Source organism: Podarcis vaucheri (assembly GCF_965113315.1).
Source record: "Podarcis vaucheri genome assembly, chromosome: 3".
NCBI lineage: Eukaryota > Metazoa > Chordata > Lepidosauria > Squamata > Lacertidae > Podarcis > Podarcis vaucheri.
The window spans coordinates 13,090,463-13,111,434 of NC_138761.1; the positions used below are offsets into that span (position 1 = coordinate 13,090,463).

Genomic DNA, 20,972 nt, shown 5'->3' on the forward strand with positions numbered 1-20,972 from the left:
GGCAGTTGATTGCTGCCCTGCTCCACCTCCAATTTTTCTTTTGCAATTGGCACTGCAAGGGGTGTCATCCTTCAACCTTCATAAGGTCTCACTGTGTGATCCAAGGGGCCTCTGAGGCTTTCTCTACACTGCAATGCTAGAAGGAGACCAGCAGAGGAGAAGTCAAAGCACATGCAATTTCAGGAGTAAAAAGACCCTCTCTGATCCAGGAAACTAGGTTTGGCGACAGACGCTTGATGCTGCTTTTGTCTTCCAGATCTAACTACTTCTCCCTTTAGACATATAAGGGCCCTCAAGCCCACACAAAAATAGAGGGAGTTCTTGCCCCACAACTCATAATAGCTACTCTGAAGGGCGATCTTGCTTTGTAAGAGGAAATAACTACACCCTCCCCTATAACTAAAGGGACGCGGGTGGCGCTGTGGGTTAAACCACAGAGCCTAGGACTTGTTGATCAGAAGGTCGGCGGTTTGAATCCCCATGACGGGGTGACCTCCCGTTGTTCGGTCCCAGCTCCTGCCAACCTAGCAGTTCAAAAGCACGTCAAAGTGCAAGTAGATAAATAGGTACCGCTCCGGCGGAAAGGTAAACGGCATTTCTGTAGCTACTCTAGTTCACCAGAAGCGGTTTAGTCACATGACCCAGAAGTTGTACGCCGGCTCCCTTGGCCAATAAAGCGAGATGAGTGCCATTACCTTACCCCTATAACTACACCCTGCCCTTACCAAATCACATATCAAGGCAAACTCAACATGGAATTCCAACAGGAGGGAACAACAGTTCTTCTACCATTCTTTTTCTTATCCAGTGCTTTTCCCCCCCTGGGGGTACGCATGGGTACGCACACCCTTAAACATTTTGAGAATCTGAGTTTGGCCTCATTAAGGGGCAGTATTTCAATGAGTAGGAAAATGAGAATACCCCTAAACATTTTTTTTAATAGAAAAAAAGCACTGTTCTTATCCAAAGTGACTTACAAACAAATAAACACCCACACCCCACACATAGACAATAAAACCCGGGGTTGGGTGGGATTCATTAAGAACATCCCACCCACTTCTAAAAGGCCACAGATATTTTGCCGAAAGCTCTACATTAACTGCCCAGACTATTATTTATTTTAAGTATTTTTACGCCACTCTTCACCAAAAATGGCCCCAGAGTAGCTTATATAAGATGAGTTACAAGTAAGGCAGCTCCTGTCCTCATATTTACAATCTAAAAAATACAGCACAAAAAGAAAAATTGGAGGGGAGGGAAGAGGAAAACAAGCAAACACAGGCACTATTTCTTAAAGTAACAAAGTTCTTATAACGACCAGCTTGAATGGAAATAGTTCAGTGAAAGTAGGAGGCAAATGGCAGATGGGCTCTCAGCTGAGAGAGTGGGGTGACCCCATTTCTCCCCTTGTTGCAGCCGTACAGATTAAGATTTGTGAAAAGTGTTTTTTTTTTATTGTATCTACTGAAAGAACAGTAACTCCTCAAACTGAACAAACTGAAAGTCCACGAAATAACAAGTTTGCAAAAAGAGATCATCAAAAATGTTGCCTTGATGCACCGAATACTTGAGAAATAACTTGCAAGGCAACAATTTGGCTAACATGCTTTCGCTTTTACTAATGAAATGAAGCACAGCGACTGGGGCCATGACTTTTTACCTTCTAAAAAGCATTGCTTATATATTTTGTATCTAAGGCAGTATCTGGCATGCTCGTTCTTAATTTGGAATAATTAAAGATGCCAGTCACGCCTTTCCGAAGAGCCTGATTGAATACTATATAGGAGCCATTAGCGAATCCATCTGGCTGAGGGTCTTTGCCAGATGGCAAAACTTGCACCACCTCCGCAATTTCTGTCGCAGTACTCTGTACATTGCTCAGAATCTCCTATCTTGCTAAAACTCTGCTTCACTGAGAATACACTGTTTTGTTTCTGCTGCTATTTCTGTCGTTCTAACGTATTTTCAAGCTTTACAGCAAAGTCTGGGGCGGGGGAGGGAAAACCCAGAACCACCTTTAAATTCAAATAAAATTTGATAAGCTACAAACTTATATCCTATCTTCTCCAAGAGCCGATTCAGTTCAGAGGATGCTATAAACTTTCTCTGTTTATGCTTATTGAGCATTCGTCCTCTTTTTGTTTCTACAATATTTGCATGGAGGTCAAGCATTCGTTTCTGTTTGCAGTCAGGTTGTAAAAAATTGCATCGAGCAATGGTCAATTCAGTTACCAATGCATTTCCCTATCATTTCCCTTACCACAAAAAAGTCTGAGGGTTTTTTGTGACAACAGCAGCGCCGCCAAAGAGGCAGAAACGCATCTTGCTCTTGCATTTGAGAGTTGCAGTCCCACTGCACAACTCAGTGGTTGCTTACTTTTTTACATCTCTAGTTGGCGTTTGGTAGTTTGCTTGCGATGTTTATGCATTTTTGAACTTGTCCAAACTATGTCCAGAACAACACATTGTTAGAATATGTAGTTAGGAAGCCAGTGTAGTGTAGCAGTTAGCTGCTGAGTAAGGACTGGAGTTTAGCCATGAAGCTCTTTGGATGACCGTGAAACAGTCGCACAGTTGTGAGGATAAAAAAAAAAGGGTAAGGGGTTTTTGTAAACCACTCCTAAACAACTTGGGAGGGTGGGTAGAATTTTAAAAATAATAATAAACATTTTTTAATTCAGTTATTTAATATGCCACTTAATATTTGGTATTTCTTACTGGTGGGACGCGGGTGGCACTGTGGGTTAAACCACAGAGCCAAGGCTTGCTGATCAGAAGGTCGGTGGTTCGAATCCCTGCGACGGGGTGAGCTCCCGTTGCTCGGTCCCTGCTCCTGCCAACCTAGCAGTTTGAAAGCACATCAAAGTGCAAGTAGATAAATAGGTACCGCTCTGGAGGGAAGGTAAACGGCTTTTCCGTGCGCTGTTCTGGTTCGCCAGAAGCGGCTTAGTCATGCTAGCCACATGACCCGGAAGCTGTACGCCGGCTCCCTCAGCCAATAAAGCGAGATGAGCGCCGCAACCCCAGAGTCAGTGACGACTGGACCTAATGGTCAGGGGTCCCTTTACCTTTACTTACTGGTGTACGTAAGGACTTTAAAAACACACACAGAGAGAATAAGAACAAATAAAATTCACCCTTGAAATGGATAGATTTTCATCTCGAACTCATTGAATTATATTCATAGAATATGAAAACACAGAATTTTTAACTTTTAATTGTACATGACTTTTGAGCTGTTTGTGCCATAAATAGAATTATGCAAAAATGTTTCCGTTGCTTTCTGTGCTTATTAAATATGCTCCCTTGCCTGTCGCTCGCCAACTCTTGCTTGCTATTCCTAGGGTTGCCATATCTTGAAGAGCAAAAAGGACGACAGCTTGAGCTGCTGCCAGCCCGAGCCGGGGAAAGAGGTATGCAGGTGCTGGCCTGCCACCGCCATGCCTATGCGCCTCTTTTCCCAGCTCAGGCTGGCAGCATCCACAGCGTGCAGAGCAGCCCCAGCCCAACTCCCCCAAACCCCCAGACATTTCCTTTAAATTATAAAAATCTACCTGGATGGGCATGTTTGCCATCAAAAAGAGGACATGTCCTAGTTTTTCTGGACATATGGTAACCCTAGATATTCCTCTACAGTGGTACCTCGGGTTAAGTACTTAATTCGTTCCAGAGGTCCGTTCTTAACCTGAAACTGTTCTTAACCTGAAGCACCACTTTAGCTAAAGGGGGCTCCTGCTGCCGCTGGAGCACGATTTTTGTTCTCATCCTGAAGCAAAGTTCTTAACCTGAAGCACTATTTCTGGGTTAGCGGAGTCTGTAACCTGAAGCGTATGTAACCCGAGGTACCACTGTATTCTGAATTCTTCAGGTAAAGATCTCTTTAGTGCATCTGACTGCAGACCAGGAGAAGCCTGACTTCCTGAACGTCTGCACTAGCGGTGAGAAACCTGTGGCCCTCTGTGATGTTTTTTGGGGGGATGTCATATGCCATCAGCGCCAACCAGCAAGCCCAGTGGTCAGGGATGATGGGTACTGTAGTCCAGCAACATTTGTTGGACCACAAGTTCCACATCACCTGTTGCCTGGAGTAATTAAATATTTTAAGGAGTGCACTGATCTATCTATAAGTCAAGAAAATTATAGAACAGAAGTAGTTCTGTTATCATGTGAGTGTTTCTATGCAGGCCTGGCTGCTCTGTATGCTTTACTATTATCTGTGGTGGCAAATCCCATTGCTTCAGAATTTGGGTTACCACATGTAACCTGAGGTACCACTGTATTTGCAAAGGGTTTCAAGTGTGGACAAACCAAGCAAGCCAAGCCCTGTTCACATAACAACAAATGGAGCTTCGCCAAATGAAGGGAACCTTGCAATCTACGCCATCCGATGGCCATGTGAGAGAGGCTCCTAGACATCACTTTGCCACACAGCAAAAAGCTATCCAGACCTCCTGTTCTTCTGCCGTTCTGCCACATCTTCCTGCTTCCATCTCTCATTTAAACCCCTCATTTGTTGAGGGAGGAAACCAACAATTGCAAACCACTTCCTGAGAGATGGTTCCAACAAATGTTTAATCAGATGCTAGGGTGAGTATATATATACCCCTAAGATAACTTTGGAGAATCCTGGGATAAAAAATAAAAAAGCAAGCCAAAAGCACCATCCAGGAATGGCTGCTTACATATTTATAAGTGTTAAATTAATAAAAATATATCATAATGTTGTAAATGCATGCTTTTTTTCCTATGCAAAAGACCTTCCCTGTTTCTAGGCTTCAGTGAAAAGCACTATTTATCTTCATATGAACCCAAAGAAAATTATTTGTAAAGCTCTGTTGAAGCTGAAGGGCTACATGTTAGGTTCTCTACAATATTTTATACTGCAGACTTGCTTAACGCGGGAGAATAAAGTATTCACATGCAAAAGGCACCACTTAGGAAGAGAACTGCTGGGATGCCATTTATTTTCCCCTTGCTTTATGTTTGCAACAAAGAGCTCCAAGTGGAAGCGTACAGTTACCCTTAGTGCAAACTATATTTCATTCAATAACTACACAGAACAGTAATGACTTCCTCCTAGGAGAGCATAGATCTCTTAAACGTGCATTTTCAATTGCAGAAATGACAACGGAGACCTACCATGCATGATTTCTTATTTAACGTGTCGTTTTTTAGATTTATTACGATCCACTTAAATGGTTCCTCAAATACCCAACAGGGAATGTCCATTAAAGGGACTATTCAATCAAATTGTCAAAATTATGATCGCCGTGTTCAACTTTGAGCTGTCAGCTAATGGAATGACTGCTATTCAAGAAAGATATGCTGGATCAATTTTCTTCTTCTTAAGATTCTTACCCATCAAACTACCACAGGTTGGTTCCATAACATTTTTGGAGTTACACGCAAATCATTGCTTACCGATTCACACTCTGATCCCACCTAACAAAAGCAAACAGTGATGATTCTGAGGTGACGGTGAGACCTTTGCAGTATCCATGTGCTCTCGGCCCGCTCAAAATCCATCAGAAAAGGAGTCCTGGGTACTTTCCGAACTATGCATTGCCCCCCTTTCTTTCCCCCCACTTTCTATCCCCCCAAAACCTCACAATGCCTATGACAGCAGCATCTCACACCGAATGTAACTGACCCATAGAAAGGACTATATGAATTGAAAACATGGATGTTTTCTGTACCTCCATCATCTATGAAAATATTTCAATGAAAATATTTATATCTATATCTCTTGGATCTACACAGCCTGGTAAAAGACCTACATCTCAGATATTTCTACTGCATCCTAACCCTGCACCATAAAAACGTAGTGTTTTCTTTGATTACTATATGTAACTTTGTGTTGTGGGAAATGCCACGTGTGACGTTCTCACATGCCTTATGCTGCCATATACTGGACATGCCAGCAACCACTGCAGAGAATATACAGTGGTACCTCAGGTTAAGTACTTAATTCGTTCCGGAGGTCTGTTCTTAACCTGAAACTGTTCTTAACCTGAAGCACCACTTTAGCTAATGGGGCCTCCCACTGCCGCCGCGCCGCTGGAGCACAATTTCTGTTCTCATCCTGAAGCAAAGTTCTTAACCCAAGATACTATTTCTGGGTTAGCGGAGTCTGTAACCTGAAGCGCATGTAACCTGAAGCGTATGTAACCTGAGGTACCACTGAATTTGCAGGATTCCTGCCTCTCGGAAAAGCACTCCCACTGCCAAGGACCCACAACTGGAGGCTGCAATTGGTGGAAGACGACTGCCCCCGCCCATTGCACGCAAACAAGGCAAGACCACTGTCCAGATCTCCCTTTCTTGATAGACACTAAATGGATTTTCCCTGCCACCTACCTTCCCCAGAATGGGCTTGCATGCCCTGTTATACACCTGCTTGCTACTTTTGCTTGCTAAAACCTCTGCAAGCGTGCACCGGATTTCCACGGGAATGATATGTGCTGCTTCACTGCCTTGATTTGGAATCAAACATTCCCTGATAAAAAAAGATTACTCTGTCCTTGTCAGTTTAATATACATGTCCTCTATTTGAGGACTCTGTATTAAAAGGATTTTTGGAACTGAGAGATGGAACGGGGAGTCAGAACGGCTGCTGATGTATTGGTGAGGAGCTGGTGCTCAGAACTGCAGCTTTAAGACCTTGCGCTTCTGCTTCCTTTTTCCTCCTCCCCATTCATTTCCCCTTAATGTCCTTTTAGACTGTAAGCCTGGGGGAAGGGACAGTCTTAATACTGATTTTTTTGGTAAGCTGCTCTGAGAGCCTTTTGGGCTAAAGGGGAGGGGAGGTATAAATGCCGTAAACGGCCGCTGTCTTCTAAATGCTCTGAAATGCATTTGCACCCAAGGAATTCGGCTCTTCATACACAAACATGCACATGTCCACCTTTTCTAATCTAAGTACTGCACTGGAATGGCTAGAAAGACCAGGCTGGTGGCATTTGCGGCTGGCAGTCGTTGGACCTGAAGCTGCTGAATGGGTAAAGAAATGTGCATGCCCACCACATAATTAGACATATAGGGTGGTATTCAACCAAGAGCAAACCCATTGAAATTAAGGAACATTTGGGATAGTATCCAAGTCCAACTCAGGCCAGGCCACTGAAATTAGTGGACCTAAGCTAGGGATGTTTATTGATTTCAGCAGGTCTAATCTGAGTGTGACCTACTGCCCTGAATATTTTTCTCGGTGCCATCACCAAATGCCTGCTCTTTCTAGGTAGCACAGTTTGCATTGCTCTCTCCTTCGCTTACAAGAAGAGCACGCATACAATTGCCCATTAAAAGAGCAGTGGGGAACCAACAGAGGCTAGTTCATGAGGGTGGCAAAAGGCAAAGGTAAAGGACCCCTGGACAGTTAAGTCCAGTTAAAGGTGTATATGGTATATGACTCTCATCTCGCTTTCAGGCCGAGGGAGCCAGCATTTGTCCACAGACAGCTTTCTGGGTCATGTGGCCAGCATGACTAAAACGCTACTGGCGCAATGGGAGACCGTGACAGAAGCCAGAGTGCATGGAAACGCCATTTACCTTCCCGCTGCAGTGGTACCTATTTATCTACTTGCACTGGTATGCTTTTGAACTGCTAGGTTGGCAGGAGCTGGGACAGAGCAATGGGAGCTCACCCTGTCACTTGGATTCAAACTGCTGAGCTTCCTATCAGCAAGCATAGAATCATAGAATCATAGAGTTGGAAGAGACCACAAGGGCCATCGAGTCCAACCCCCTGCCAAGCAGGAAACACCATCAGAGCACTCCTGACATATGGATGTCAAGCCTCTGCTTAAAGACCTCCAAAGTAGGAGACTCCACCACACTCCTTGGCAGCAAATTCCACTGTCGAACAGCTCTTACTGTCAGGAAGTTCTTCCTAATGCTTAGGTGGAATCTTCTTTCTTGTAGTTTGGATCCACTGCTCTGTGTCCGCTTCTCTGGAGCAGCAGAAAACAACCTTTCTCCCTCCTCTATGTGACATCCTTTTATATATGTGAACATGGCTATCATATCACCCCTTAACCTCCTCTTCTCCAGGTTAAACATGACCAGCTCCCTTAGCCGTTCCTCATAAGGCATTGTTTCCAGGCCTTTGACCATTTTGGTTGCCCTCCTCTGGACACGTTCCAGTTTGTCAGTGTCCTTCTTGAATTGTGGTGCCCAGAACTGGACACAGTACTCCAGGTGAGGTCTGACCAGAGCAGAATACAGTGGCACTATTACTTCCCTTGATCTAGATGCTATGCTCCTATTGATGCAGTCCAGAATTGCATTGGCTTTTTTAGCTGCCGCGTCACACTGTTGGCTCATGTCAAGTTTGTGGTCAACCAAGACTCTTAGATCCTTTTCACATGTACTGCTCTCAAGCCAGGTGTCACCCATCTTGTATTTGTGCCTCTCATTTTTTTTGCCCAAGTGCAATACTTTACATTTCTCCCTGTTAAAATTCATCTTGTTTGTTTTTGCCCAGTTCTCTAATCTGTCAAGGTCGTTTTGAAGTGTGATCCTGTCCTCTGGGGTGTTAGCCACCCCTCCCAGTTTGGTGTCATCTGCAAATTTGATCAGGATGCCCTTGAGTCCATCAAGTCATTGATAAAGATGTTGAATAAGACCGGGCCCAAGACAGAACCCTGTGGCACCCCACTAGTCACTCTTCTTCCCTGTGGCACCCCACTAGTCACCCAAGAGGCTCAGTGGTTTAGACCACAGCACCACCTGCATCCCTGTTACGGTGAGTGGGGCAGCCAGCCCCCACCTGCCTGCCTTCTTACAAGCAGCCCAAGGGATGTCGCTGCCTGCCAGATTCCTCTTCCTCAGTTCCAGTATTGCCCTTGCAGAACTCAAAAGAGAAGAGGATGGGACCTGCCTAGCTTTGCTCAGTGTCTCCATCTAGTGCTGGTCTCCTTGCCTTTCCACCCAATGGGCACCAGAGCCACCAATGTGGGGAGCCCATATTTTCTGAGGACGAGCAATGAGCATTGTTTCTTATAAATATTTTCAGAAACTGAAAAATTAAAGTATAAAAACTGGGGTTTTCCCAGTAGTGATGTATGGAAGTGAGAGCTGGACCATAAAGAAGGCTGATGGCCGAAGAATGGATGCTTTTGAATTATGGTGCTGGAGGAGACTCTTGAGAGTCCCATGGACTGCAAGAAGATCAGACCTATCCATCATTAAGGAAATCAGCCCCGAGTGCTCACTGGAAGGACAGATCCTGAAGCTGAGGCTCCAATACTTTGGCCACCTCATGAGAAGAGAAGACTCCCTGGAAAAGACCCTGATGTTGGGAAAGATGGAGGGCACAAGGAGAAGGGGACGACAGAGGACGAGATCGTTGGACAGTGTTCTCGAAGCTACCAGCATGAGTTTGACCAAACTGCGTGAGGCAGTGGAAGACAGGAGTGCCTGGCGTGCTCTGGTCCCTGGGGTCACAAAGAGTCGGACACGACTAAACAACTAAACAACAACAACAATACTTGGGGGAGGGGGGAGGGGACAATGGTTCTGGTCTTGCCCAGATGGCATCAATCTGCCTCACAGTGATGAAATTACTGTGTTGCATAATTATTATTTTTGCTGTACATATAAATCCCATTTTAGAAGTACCAAATTCAATATGGAAGACTGGGCTGCATGTTCATTATAAAAGCCAGTGTAGATCTTTATTCTAATTTCCCCAGCTTATTTGACCTGATGCCATTAGTTAGTGCTTGACGTATCAAAGGCGCCATTGTAATTAATACATGATTTTTTCATTTTTCTTTAAGATGCATGTATAATAAAGTTTTCCCCACAGCTATCTACATTAGATTGCCCCCCCCCCTCACCACATATAATCTGTCCCTTCCCTTTGTATTTAAAAAGCTGCCTTGGCAACTTGTTGAAAAGATGCTATAAAAATAGAGTAAACAACTTCACAGATTGTGAGCCTGTAGACAGAAAGTATTTTCAGTTTCACCTTGATTTACACAATAAAGACCCATTGCATTTCTTTCCCCATTACTGAGCCCTTTTCAAGTATGTGTCCACTTCTGTAATTCATCCCTAAACCACCTCCTTTTGGTTTCCCAATAAAAAGAATAAATGAGTCTAGCCTGAAACAATACCAAACATTTGGAAGTTCTATCAGAATCATAGCAATATTAATAAAAACAAATTTTTTTGGGGGGGACAGATTTTGGATACAATGAGCTGCTTATTTTGTTTCTTTGCTATCAGAGAGATCGTTTTTGTAGCTGTAAAAAAGATAAAAGAGAAAGCCTTCAGAGCATCTGGTTCCTGACATTTGAAAGGGAAACATATCAGCCTGCTTTTCCCAAAGATAAATTTTTAGCTCTTGGAGCAAATCGTATGCTCAGTGCAAGTTATTCTAGGCATGCATGCTCAGAAGAAAGTCTCAGGGTTGCAAGTCAAATCTAAGGTCTTATTTTCATGGGGGTGGTAGGACTGTGTTTAGGCTTTACCAATTCAGATTGCAGGTGGGGGCTTGCCCAACTCATGGCTCAATCTTCCTCCGCACAAAAGAATTATTTCCAATTAAAAAATAAAAAGCATGTCAGTAATTCAGCCTGCAAGCATGTTTGTGACAATGGGCTTAATTGTGTTGTGTATGTATGCATGCATTTTATATTCAGCTTCACTTTTCAGCAGGAATTTCTAAGTGTTTTACATAGTCCTAACAAAAGTGTATCAATATATAAGATATGCAATACAAATTCCACTTTCAGAACCAAACAAGGCTACAGATACTAATAATAATAAGAAGAATGGGTTGCAGGCAATCCTAGTCCTACTCAGAACAGACCCATCAAAAGTTATATGACATAACCAAATTCAGTTCATTAATTTCAGTGGGTGTACTCTGACTCAAACTTAGCTGGATGTAATCCAATAACTCAACATTTTACACAACATAATTCAACATTGATTAATGGGAGGAATTCAAGATGTACTCTTTTGAGCGTTGTGTCAGCACAAACATGTAAGAATCATTATTAGGCCTGCATGTACTACTGAACCATAGCTGTCAAGTGTCCCTTATTTGAAGGGACAGCCCCTTATTCCAGTGCCATGTCCCGCTGCTGTCCCTTATTGATGGATGTCCCTTAAATGTCCCTTAAATTTCAAAGGAAGCAGCTCCTCTCCTCTCCTCTCCCTCCCTCCCTCCCTGCCAGCCAGGGAGGAGGGAGGCTCCAACTGTGTTGCTTGGCTGTGTTGCTCACCCAATAAGAAGTCTAAGAATGACTGGGGGTGGAGCTTGCATGCCTTGTGTGTGGCTAGTTAATGCAAGCTGAGGGGTTTTTTTGAATATTGGATGCCATTTTGTTGCACGTGCTGCTGCAAACTTTGCAGTGCGAAGCCAGGCCAGGGAGCCATCTTAATTTGAGGCTGCATAGGCCTTGTGGTGCATGTGATTCAGATTCTATTCAGTTGAACCTCTGGTTACAAAGTTGGTTGAACAGTGTTCTCGAAGCTACCAGCATGAGTTTGACCAGACTGCAGGAGGACAGGAAGACTGGAGTGCCTGGAACAGGTGAGGCTGCAGGTCCCTTATTTTGGCTGCTGGTCCCTTATTTTCAAGGCTTCTGGTCCCTTATTTTCAAATCTGTAAGTTGACAGCTATGTACTGAACACAATGTAGGAACTGGCAACTTATTCATCTGGTGCACCAATTCTGGATTTCACAGAACTGTTGGTCAGTCAGAAGTGTGCGACTCAAACTGCGGTCCAGAGTTTCGCAGCGCTTATTTGCGGGTGTGTATAGAACTGCAGCCTCGTCCACATACTAAGAAGGCTGGAGGCAGACTATGGTAGGTTTTGTGTCCCCCTCCCACAAAAAAACGCTGAAGTTGGGTTTGAAAAAGGGATTACTGTTCATGGGGGGTGCACTCATCCTACTCTCACAGCTGTTAGTAATGTCTCCCAAACTCTGCAAAGTCTCTTTAATCAGAGACAACACTGACACAAAAGAAATATGTCCCTATATTATGGGAAGCTGGGAAGGTGCTAGTAAGGCTTTGTCAAGGAGGTGGGAGGACTCTAGGACCCTCTCAGAGCCCTTGCCCTACCTTCCCAAAGCCTAGGTCTCACTTACCCAACTTTCAGAAGGACGGACAGAACATCAAATGTTGCTGAGGGCCACAAAAAAGGCATTGAGGGCTGCACTGGACCACCCTGGGTTAGGGGGTGGCCCCTGGTGACAGGGAATCAGTCTGTGTTTTCTGGCATGAGCATTGGAGCTTGGAGGGTGATGGTCCATTTTCAGAGAGAGAGGGGAGCAGAGACAGAGCAGAAACAGGACCTCCAGAGTTTTGAGTAGAGAGATTGGCAGAAGGAGAAGCACTGTGGGGTTCAGAGTCTTTCTCTGGGTATCTGATGATAGGTAGTGCAACTGCTGCTGTGTAGCAGGGCTACTTTGCTCCCCACCCAACATACACTGCTGCTACCTTTGTAAATAAAGCATATATTACAAAGACACCTTATGTTTCCAGTACAGTAGTGCCTCGGGTTAAGAACTTAATTCATTCCAGAGGTCCGTTCTTAACCCGAAACTATTCTTAACCTGAAGCACCACTTTAGCCACTGCCACCGTGCCGCTGGAGTGTGATTTCTGTTCTCATCCTGAAGCAAAGTTCTTAACCCGAGGTACTATTTCTGGGTTAGCGGAGTCTGTAACCTGAAGTGTCTGTAACCCGAGGTACCACTATACTCTCTTCCCCAACTGAAACCAAAACCTGGTCGTTCTGTTGCTGGAACTCCCAAGGGAGGTGGAGAATGCGTAGCTGTGCATTTAAATACCCAAACTAATGATAAAAATCTGAAGCAGCGGCGGCACTGTCTTAGCAAGAGGGAGAATAAAACAAAACTCAACTAGAAGAGAGGCTGGAAGCTTGCCGAAAAATCAAAGCCATGGCAGCTCATCTCTGCAGGCCCTGCTCTCAGATCTGGTGAATCTCAAGCTCTAATGAAGCTTTCATAAAAGTAAAAGCTCTACTGTCAAAATAAATACAGGAACCTGACTTCCAGGAGCTCAGTTGTGACTCCCGGCCGAACCTTCCCAAGTAATAATAATAATGATGATGATGATGATGATGATGATAATTTATTATTTATACCCCGCCCATCTGGCTGGGTTTCCCCAGCCACTCTGGGCGGCTTCCAACTGAATATTAAAAACAGTACAGCTTCAAACATTAAAAACTTCCCTAAAGAGGGCTGCCTTCAGATGACTTTTAAAAGTAAAATAGTTGTTTACTGCTTTGACATCTGCTGGGAGGGCGTTCCACAGGGCAGGCACCACTACCGAGAAGGCCCTCTGCCTGGTTCCCTGTAACCTTACTTCTCGCAATGAGGGAACCGCCAGAAGGCCCTCAGAGCTGGATCTCAGTGTCCAGGCTGAACGATGGGGGTGGAGACGCTCCTTCAGGTATACTGGACCGAGGCCATTTAGGGCTTTAAAGGTCAGCACCAACACTTTGAATTGTGCTCGGAAACGTACTGGGAGCCAATGCAGATCTCTCAGAACCGGTGTTATGTGGTCCCGGCGGCCACTCCCAGTCACCAGTCTAGCTGCCGCATTCTGGATTAATTGCAGTTTCCGGGACACCTTCAAAGGTAGCCCCACGTAGAGCGCGTTGCAGTAGTCCAAGCGGGAGATAACTAGAGCATGAACCACTCTGGCAAGACAGTCCGCGGGCAGGTAGGGTCTTAGCCTGCGTACCAGGTGGAACTGGTAGACAGCTGCCCTGGACACAGAATTAACCTGTGCCTCCATGGACAGCTGTGAGTCCAAAATGACTCCCAGGCTGCGCACCTGTTCCTTCAGGGGCACAGTTACCCCATTCAGGACCAGGGAATCCCCCACACCCGCCCGCCCCGTCTGTATGGTATGAAGGCACCTGAGGCCACTACGTTGCTGAAGCTAAGGTGGTTTGGGTTTGGCCAGGACTTGAGCAAGAGAGACTGCCTGAGAACCATCACCCATATACTACCTTGGCTTCTTACAAATGCAGTACAAGTACTATGTGTCCCCTGCTGCAACCGTGCCATGTACTGTGCTCAGGGCTTGTTCCATCTTCAGGAAAACATAACTCTCTTTTTCTCTGTTGCTCCTATATGCCGATCAAATAAAAAAATGCAGAGCCACAGTCGTTAGAAAAATCTAGAAGAAGAAGAACGTGAGTTATTTTTTGCCTGCAGAGGAACGAAGGTGTCTGAAATTGGGGGCGCAAAATTAATGGTATGTTTTGGTTGCAATTGGAATGGTATTTGCTATTTACATGGCAGGCAAGAGAAATGAGAGATTCGGCTTTTGCCGCAGCCCAGATGAAAATAATACGAGTGACAAAGGCGAAGCAATGATAAATTAAATTAATTTACATTTATATGGTTCTTTGAGATAAGCATATTGATTTTGGGATGCCATGAATTATGCAACATGTGATAGACTAGAGGAAGGGAAGACGCTTGCCACTTTGTTTTTAAGCCAAGTCTTATTACTACATAGATGCAAACATCTGAGGGATGCAAAGCTCCTCTTCAAACAAAAGGTTTTTTTTCTTGCCACCCACAATAATCAAAGGTAATGCTGAGCCTCTCCCCCCCATTTGCTGAAACTAAAAAGAAGCATTAACAAGTTAACAACGGCTCCACTTCACTGTTAGCTATATGACATAGCCAAATAAAAATCTAAAATATTCACAAGAATTAGGGCAAATTCTGCCAGCTAAGGAGCCACCGGATTTGGCAGAAACTGCTTTGCACCACTAGAATGCCAGATGTGCCAGTATAATAACAGATACACCAGCAGAATAGTCTGTGCAGCTGTTCTGCCGGCAAATACTCTTGTATGTGCATGTATACGGTATGGGCTTGTTTTGTTCTTATTATGTATTTTATGTTTTCATTTTGTATTTTTATGCAGTGAACCGCCCTGAGACCTTCCGATGAAGGGCAGTATACAGATTTAGCTTTTCTGCTGGTATTTATTTTATTTGTTAAAGCAAGGCAGAGGCATCGGTGGCTGCAGGGGTGCTGAGGCCAATCCAGCGAGCCAGCCATCATTTTATCTGTATGCCACCTTTCCAAAGTTAAAACCATGCTCAAGGCGACTTACAACGTATTTTAAAAAGCAACTACAAACGAAACAAAAGTAGTCATTGACAACAAACCAAACATCAAAAAGTACACAACCAAACTGAACAATTTCCATATAATGACTAGTGTATGCGCACGAGGCACATGGAGGAAGCCTATACAGTGGTACCTCAGGTTAAGAACTTAATTCGTTCTGGAGGTCTGTTCTTAACCTGAAACTGTTCTTAACCTGAAGCACCACTTTAGCTAATGGGGCCTCCCGTTGCCACCATGCTGCTGCCGCGCAATTTCTGTTCTTATCCTGAAGCAAAGTTCTTAACCCAAGGTACTATTTCTGGGTTAGTGGAGTCTGTAACCTGAAGCGTCTGTAACCTGAAGCGTATGTAACCCGAGGTACCACTGTACGTGTATTACTTGCATGACTGTAGGCTCTGTTTTCAAACTGCCTACATGTGGAAGACAGGACAAGGGATTATGGGCCCAATCCTTTCTCTTCATGCTTTCAGTATCGCCATACTTCCAACATCTCAAAAAGGCTACTGTTCACATGAGCAGGTCTTTCCTTCACGTTCCTGCATCCTTCCTAGCAACCTACCTTTTGTGCCATGGGTTCCTGAAGTGCATAGGACTTTTTCCAGCAAAAAAACTCAACAAAGTTTGTTCAGCTGCTCTGCCTTGGGGAAGATTATTGACAGAACAGCCCCACAGGGATGCAGTGTGAGCACAAACGGGGGGGGGGGGGGATGACAGCAGCCCGTAAAGGTTACACAGCAGACACAGCAAGGCAGGCCCAAAGGGGGGATTTCTAGGGAGAGTAGGCAAATATTTCAAATTAAATTAGCCCACCAAGTAGGGTTGTCACCTGTCCTGTATAATACAGGATTGTCCTGCACTTCAATGTAAAATGCTAAGTCTTGTGTTGATAGAGTTTTGTGTGTGCGCTCTCTCTCTCTGCCAATTAACCATGACTGTCAAAAACTGTGACATTATATGCATTGATCCTTGTTTGTGCTCTTGGAGACTCCTTCTGCTGATGTACCTCTCTCTAAAAGCGAGCAACAAAATCTTCCTCCCTGGACAGCCTCCAGGTGTACAGTTGCCTGGATTTCTTTTTTTATTGGCTTCAGCAAATTTTGGAAGTGCAGCAACAAAAGCATACTGAATTCTGAATTAATTATTTGTTCCCAAATGTGCACATTTGAGCATAGCTCAAGCATATATATATATATATATATATATATATGCTTTCGTAGATTTTCACGGGTACAGGAATGCAGGTTTTGGTGTCTTCGGGTGTCTTCCCGTGTAAGAGTCGGGGTGTCTGTGCGACGTTTCGACGAGGTCTCACTCGTCATCTTCAGGCTGGTGCTTTCGGCTTCTTGTTACTGGAACAGAGCAGAGTCTGGTGTTTGAGTTCCTATAAATACTGTTGAGGGGTGTGGTGTATAGCCTCCAACGTTCTGGGCAGAGAGGAAGTTCCTAGATTAGTGTGCCTTTTCTTCTTTTGTTCCTTAATTACTTGAGGGATATCTTGGGTGATTTCATGAGGGATATTCTGAATACCACTGGGTGGGTCATTAAGTGTAGATTAGTTGCTAAAGCTTTCGTGTCTTGACCTCTTGAGCTTGTGAAGAGTTTTTCTGAGAAGATGGCTGTGCTGCATTTAGTTGTGCTCTGGCTTGGCTTCGTGTATAGGGGCGAGCTGTGGTTTTGTGCCTTGTGCCAGCCAGATCTGTGTAGGGATTGCAGGGGGGTGCAGCATCCGGAGGTGCCACTATAGTTTGGCTACTGGATGGAGTCTGTAATATGTCTGTGGAGAGGGTCTGGGTTTGGGTCTGGTGTGGTTGATTGGTGACGGCGTTCTGTGTGCCTCTGGTTCTGGTGTCGGTTTTTGTGGGGAGGGCTAATTTCCAGATGTCTGGCAGGCGGGACGTGTCGTCACGCTTGTTCATGTTGTGAGGGTGTTTCTCTATCTCGATGGCTTCCATGATTATTCTCTTGTGGTGATGTTCCATGTTAAAGAGCAATTTGGAATCTGCAAAATTAATTTCGTGTCCTGTTTCTTTCATGTGTTGGAAAAGAGAGGAAGTTTTTTCTTCTTTTTTGACGGCATTCTTGTGTTCTGCGATACGTGCATTTATTCGTCTGTTTGTTTGTCCAATGTACGTGGCTGGGCAGACTTTGCAGGGTATTTCATAGACCCCTTGGTTTTCCAGCTGGATTTTGTCTTTTGGGTTTCTGAGGATATTGGCTATTTTTTGGTTGGTGCAGAAGGCTGTTTTGATATTGTGTTTATGGAGGATTTTGCTGATTTTGTCTGTAGTGCCCTTGATATAAGGAAGGAGGGCCATGCCATTGTTTTCTTCTGTGTCTTGGTTTTTGGGGGGTGTTTCTTTTTGGATTAGCTTCGTAACCCTGTTTTTCTGGTATCCATTGGCGATTAACACATTTGAGAGATTCTGTAACTCAGTTGTCAAGTGGTCTTTGTCAGCCAGGCGTTTGGTTCTGGAGATGAGAGTCTTGGCTACGGAGTTTATTTGTGCAGGGTGGTGGTGTGATTGTGCATGTAAGTAGCGGTTGGTGTGTGTTTTTTTCCGGTAGATAGTGTGTCCTAGGGAGCCATCAGGTTTTTTGTAGATTAGGACGTCAAGAAAGGGGAGTTGGTTGTTGTCTTCTATTTCCATAGTGAATTGTATTTTGGGGTGTAGGCTGTTGAGATGTGTGAGGAAGCTATCTAGTTTTTCTTTCCCGTGTGGCCAAATTACAAAGGTGTCGTCAACATATCTGAGCCAAAGTTTGGGTTTGTGTTCTGACTTGTCTAAAGCATTGGTTTCAAAGTGTTCCATGTACAAATTTGCGATGACCGGTGAGAGGGGTGATCCCATAGGTGCTCCTTCTATCTGTTTGTATCTTTGTCCATTGTGGATGAAGTACGTGTTGGTTAGGCAGTGGTTGGTCAGGTCCAGGATGTATTTGGGGGGGTTGTATTTGTTTTGAATGGCTGTCAAGGCTTCATTAATGGGCACTTGAGTGAAGAGAGATACAACATCGAAGCTCACAAGTAGGTCATCGGGATGTAGGTATTGTTTCTTTATTGTTTCTATGAACTGGAAGGAGTTAGTAACGTGTGAAGCGATGGATTCTGCATAGGGCTGAAGTTGCTTAGCGAGAAATTTAGCGAGATTTTGTAGAGGTGAGCCTATGGAGCTGACTATTGGTCTGAGTGGTGTTCCTTCTTTGTGTATCTTGGGGAGACCGTAGAGTTTGGGGCATCTGGATGATTTTTCTCTGGGGATGATTAAAAAAAATAGCCAATATCCTCAGAAACCCAAAAGACAAAATCCAGCTGGAAAACCAAGGGGTCTATGAAATACCCTGCAAAGTCTGCCCAGCCACGTACATTGGACAAACAAACAGACGAATAAATGCACGTATCGCAGAACACAAGAATGCCGTCAAAAAAGAAGAAAAAACTTCCTCTCTTTTCCAACACATGAAAGAAACAGGACACGAAATTAATTTTGCAGATTCCAAATTGCTCTTTAACATGGAACATCACCACAAGAGAATAATCATGGAAGCCATCGAGATAGAGAAACACCCTCACAACATGAACAAGCGTGACGACACGTCCCGCCTGCCAGACATCTGGAAATTAGCCCTCCCCACAAAAACCGACACCAGAACCAGAGGCACACAGAACGCCGTCACCAATCAACCACACCAGACCCAAACCCAGACCCTCTCCACAGACATATTACAGACTCCATCCAGTAGCCAAACTATAGTGGCACCTCCGGATGCTGCACCCCCCTGCAATCCCTACACAGATCTGGCTGGCACAAGGCACAAAACCATAGCTCGCCCCTATACACGAAGCCAAGCCAGAGCACAACTAAATGCAGCACAGCCATCTTCTCAGAAAAACTCTTCACAAGCTCAAGAGGTCAAGACACGAAAACTTTAGCAACTAATCTACACTTAATGACCCACCCAGTGGTATTCAGAATATCCCTCATGAAATCACCCAAGATATCCCTCAAGTAATTAAGGAACAAAAGAAGAAAAGGCACACTAATCTAGGAACTTCCTCTCTGCCCAGAACGTTGGAGGCTATACACCACACCCCTCAACAGTATTTATAGGAACTCAAACACCAGACTCTGCTCTGTTCCAGTAACAAGAAGCCGAAAGCACCAGCCTGAAGATGACGAGTGAGACCTCGTCGAAACGTCGCACAGACACCCCGACTCTTACACGGGAAGACACCCGAAGACACCAAAACCTGCATATATATATATATATATATATATATATATATATATATATATATATATAAGCTATAAACCAGTCAGCCTTAAAAACTGGTGGCAGTGATGAACTGCTAGTGCATATGCAGTAATTAAATGCCTAAAGCATGATAATGTCAATCAAATCTCACTACAATTTGTTCTGTGCTTGGAAACACAGGGGAGGGTAATTCTCCCCACCCCCTCAGGCTGAGTGAGTAATTAACTGCTTTGGGATTCCCTGGGCCTACTGTACTCTTTGTAAAATTAACACATGAGTGCGCATAGGCAGTATCCAGGCAAGGCAGATGAAGGCAGGGCGCAAAGAAAGGAAAAGCAACAGCAGCAATGACTAAAAAGGTAAAGATAAAGGACCCCTGGGCAGTTAAGTCCAGTTAAAGCGACTATGGGGTGCGGCGCTCATCTCGCTTTCAGGCCGAGGGAGCCGGTGTTTGTCCACCGACAGCTTTCCGGGTCATGTGGCCAGCATAACAAAACTGTTTCTGGTGCAATGGAACACCATGACAGAAACCAAAGTGCACAGAAACACAATTTACCTTCCTGCCGCAGAGGTACCTATTTATCTACTTGCACTGGCGTGCTTTCAAACTGCTAAGTTGCCAGGAGCTGGGACAGAGCAACGGGAGCTCACTCCACTGCAGGGATTCAAACCGCCGACCTTCTGATTGGCGAGCCCAAGAGGCTCAGTGGTTTAGACCACAGCGCCACCCGCGTTGCAAGAGAAGAGGGAAAGGGAAAAGCATGAAGAAAAAAAGAGAAAGGCAATGAAGGTTGGCATTAAACAAAGAATAAGAAAACAGCAGCAGTAATTTGGGGGGTGGGAGACACAAAACAGCTTCCTCAAATGCCCAATATTCATTTATTTTCTCCATTATATATGGATTCCATCCATTCTCTAAGGGGTTCAGGGCAGTATGTATTGTTTGCTCTCCTCACCCTCAGATTGTAGCCTCACAACTGCCCTGTGAGGTACATTAGGCTGGAGTGCGGGGAGAATGTATGGCCTACATTTACCCGGCAAGCTATACTAATACAGTATGATTATTTACTAAATTTCCATGCCGCCCTTCCGCCGAAGATCACAGGGTGTTTTACAAGATGAAAACACAAAAATATACACCCTAATAAAAAACAAAAACCAATCTATCTCTCTCTCACACACACACATTTTTTAAAGGCCAAAGATTGCTTAACTAGCCAAAGGCCTGGGAGAAGAGGCATGTTGTTGCCTGGCACCTAAAGATAGGTAACAAATGTGCCAGGCCAGACTCCCTGGGGAGAGAATTCCTTAAGTGGGCAAAAAAGGACCTCAGGATATGAGTCAGTTCATATGGGGAGAGGTGATTTCTGAGGCAGTCCTTTATGGTTGAATAAGAACATAAGACATTCCCTTTTGGATCATGGCCAATAGCTCACCTAGTCTGGCATCCTGTCTCTCTCTTAGCCAACCAAGTACCCTTGGGAAACCCAATTCCCTCCTCTGGCCTCCAGCAAATGGTATTCAGAAGCATGATGGGGAATGAGGATTTAAACTTCAGCCTACTCCATAGGGAT

At 44.6% G+C, this 20,972-nt stretch overlaps 1 protein-coding gene across 5 annotated transcripts in view; it reads right to left on the reverse strand.

Moving 5' to 3' along the window:
* The window catches only part of EML6 (EMAP like 6), a 174,534-nt gene that overhangs the window by 124,294 nt on the left and 29,268 nt on the right, over window positions 1-20,972 (reverse strand). The window lies entirely within an intron of this gene.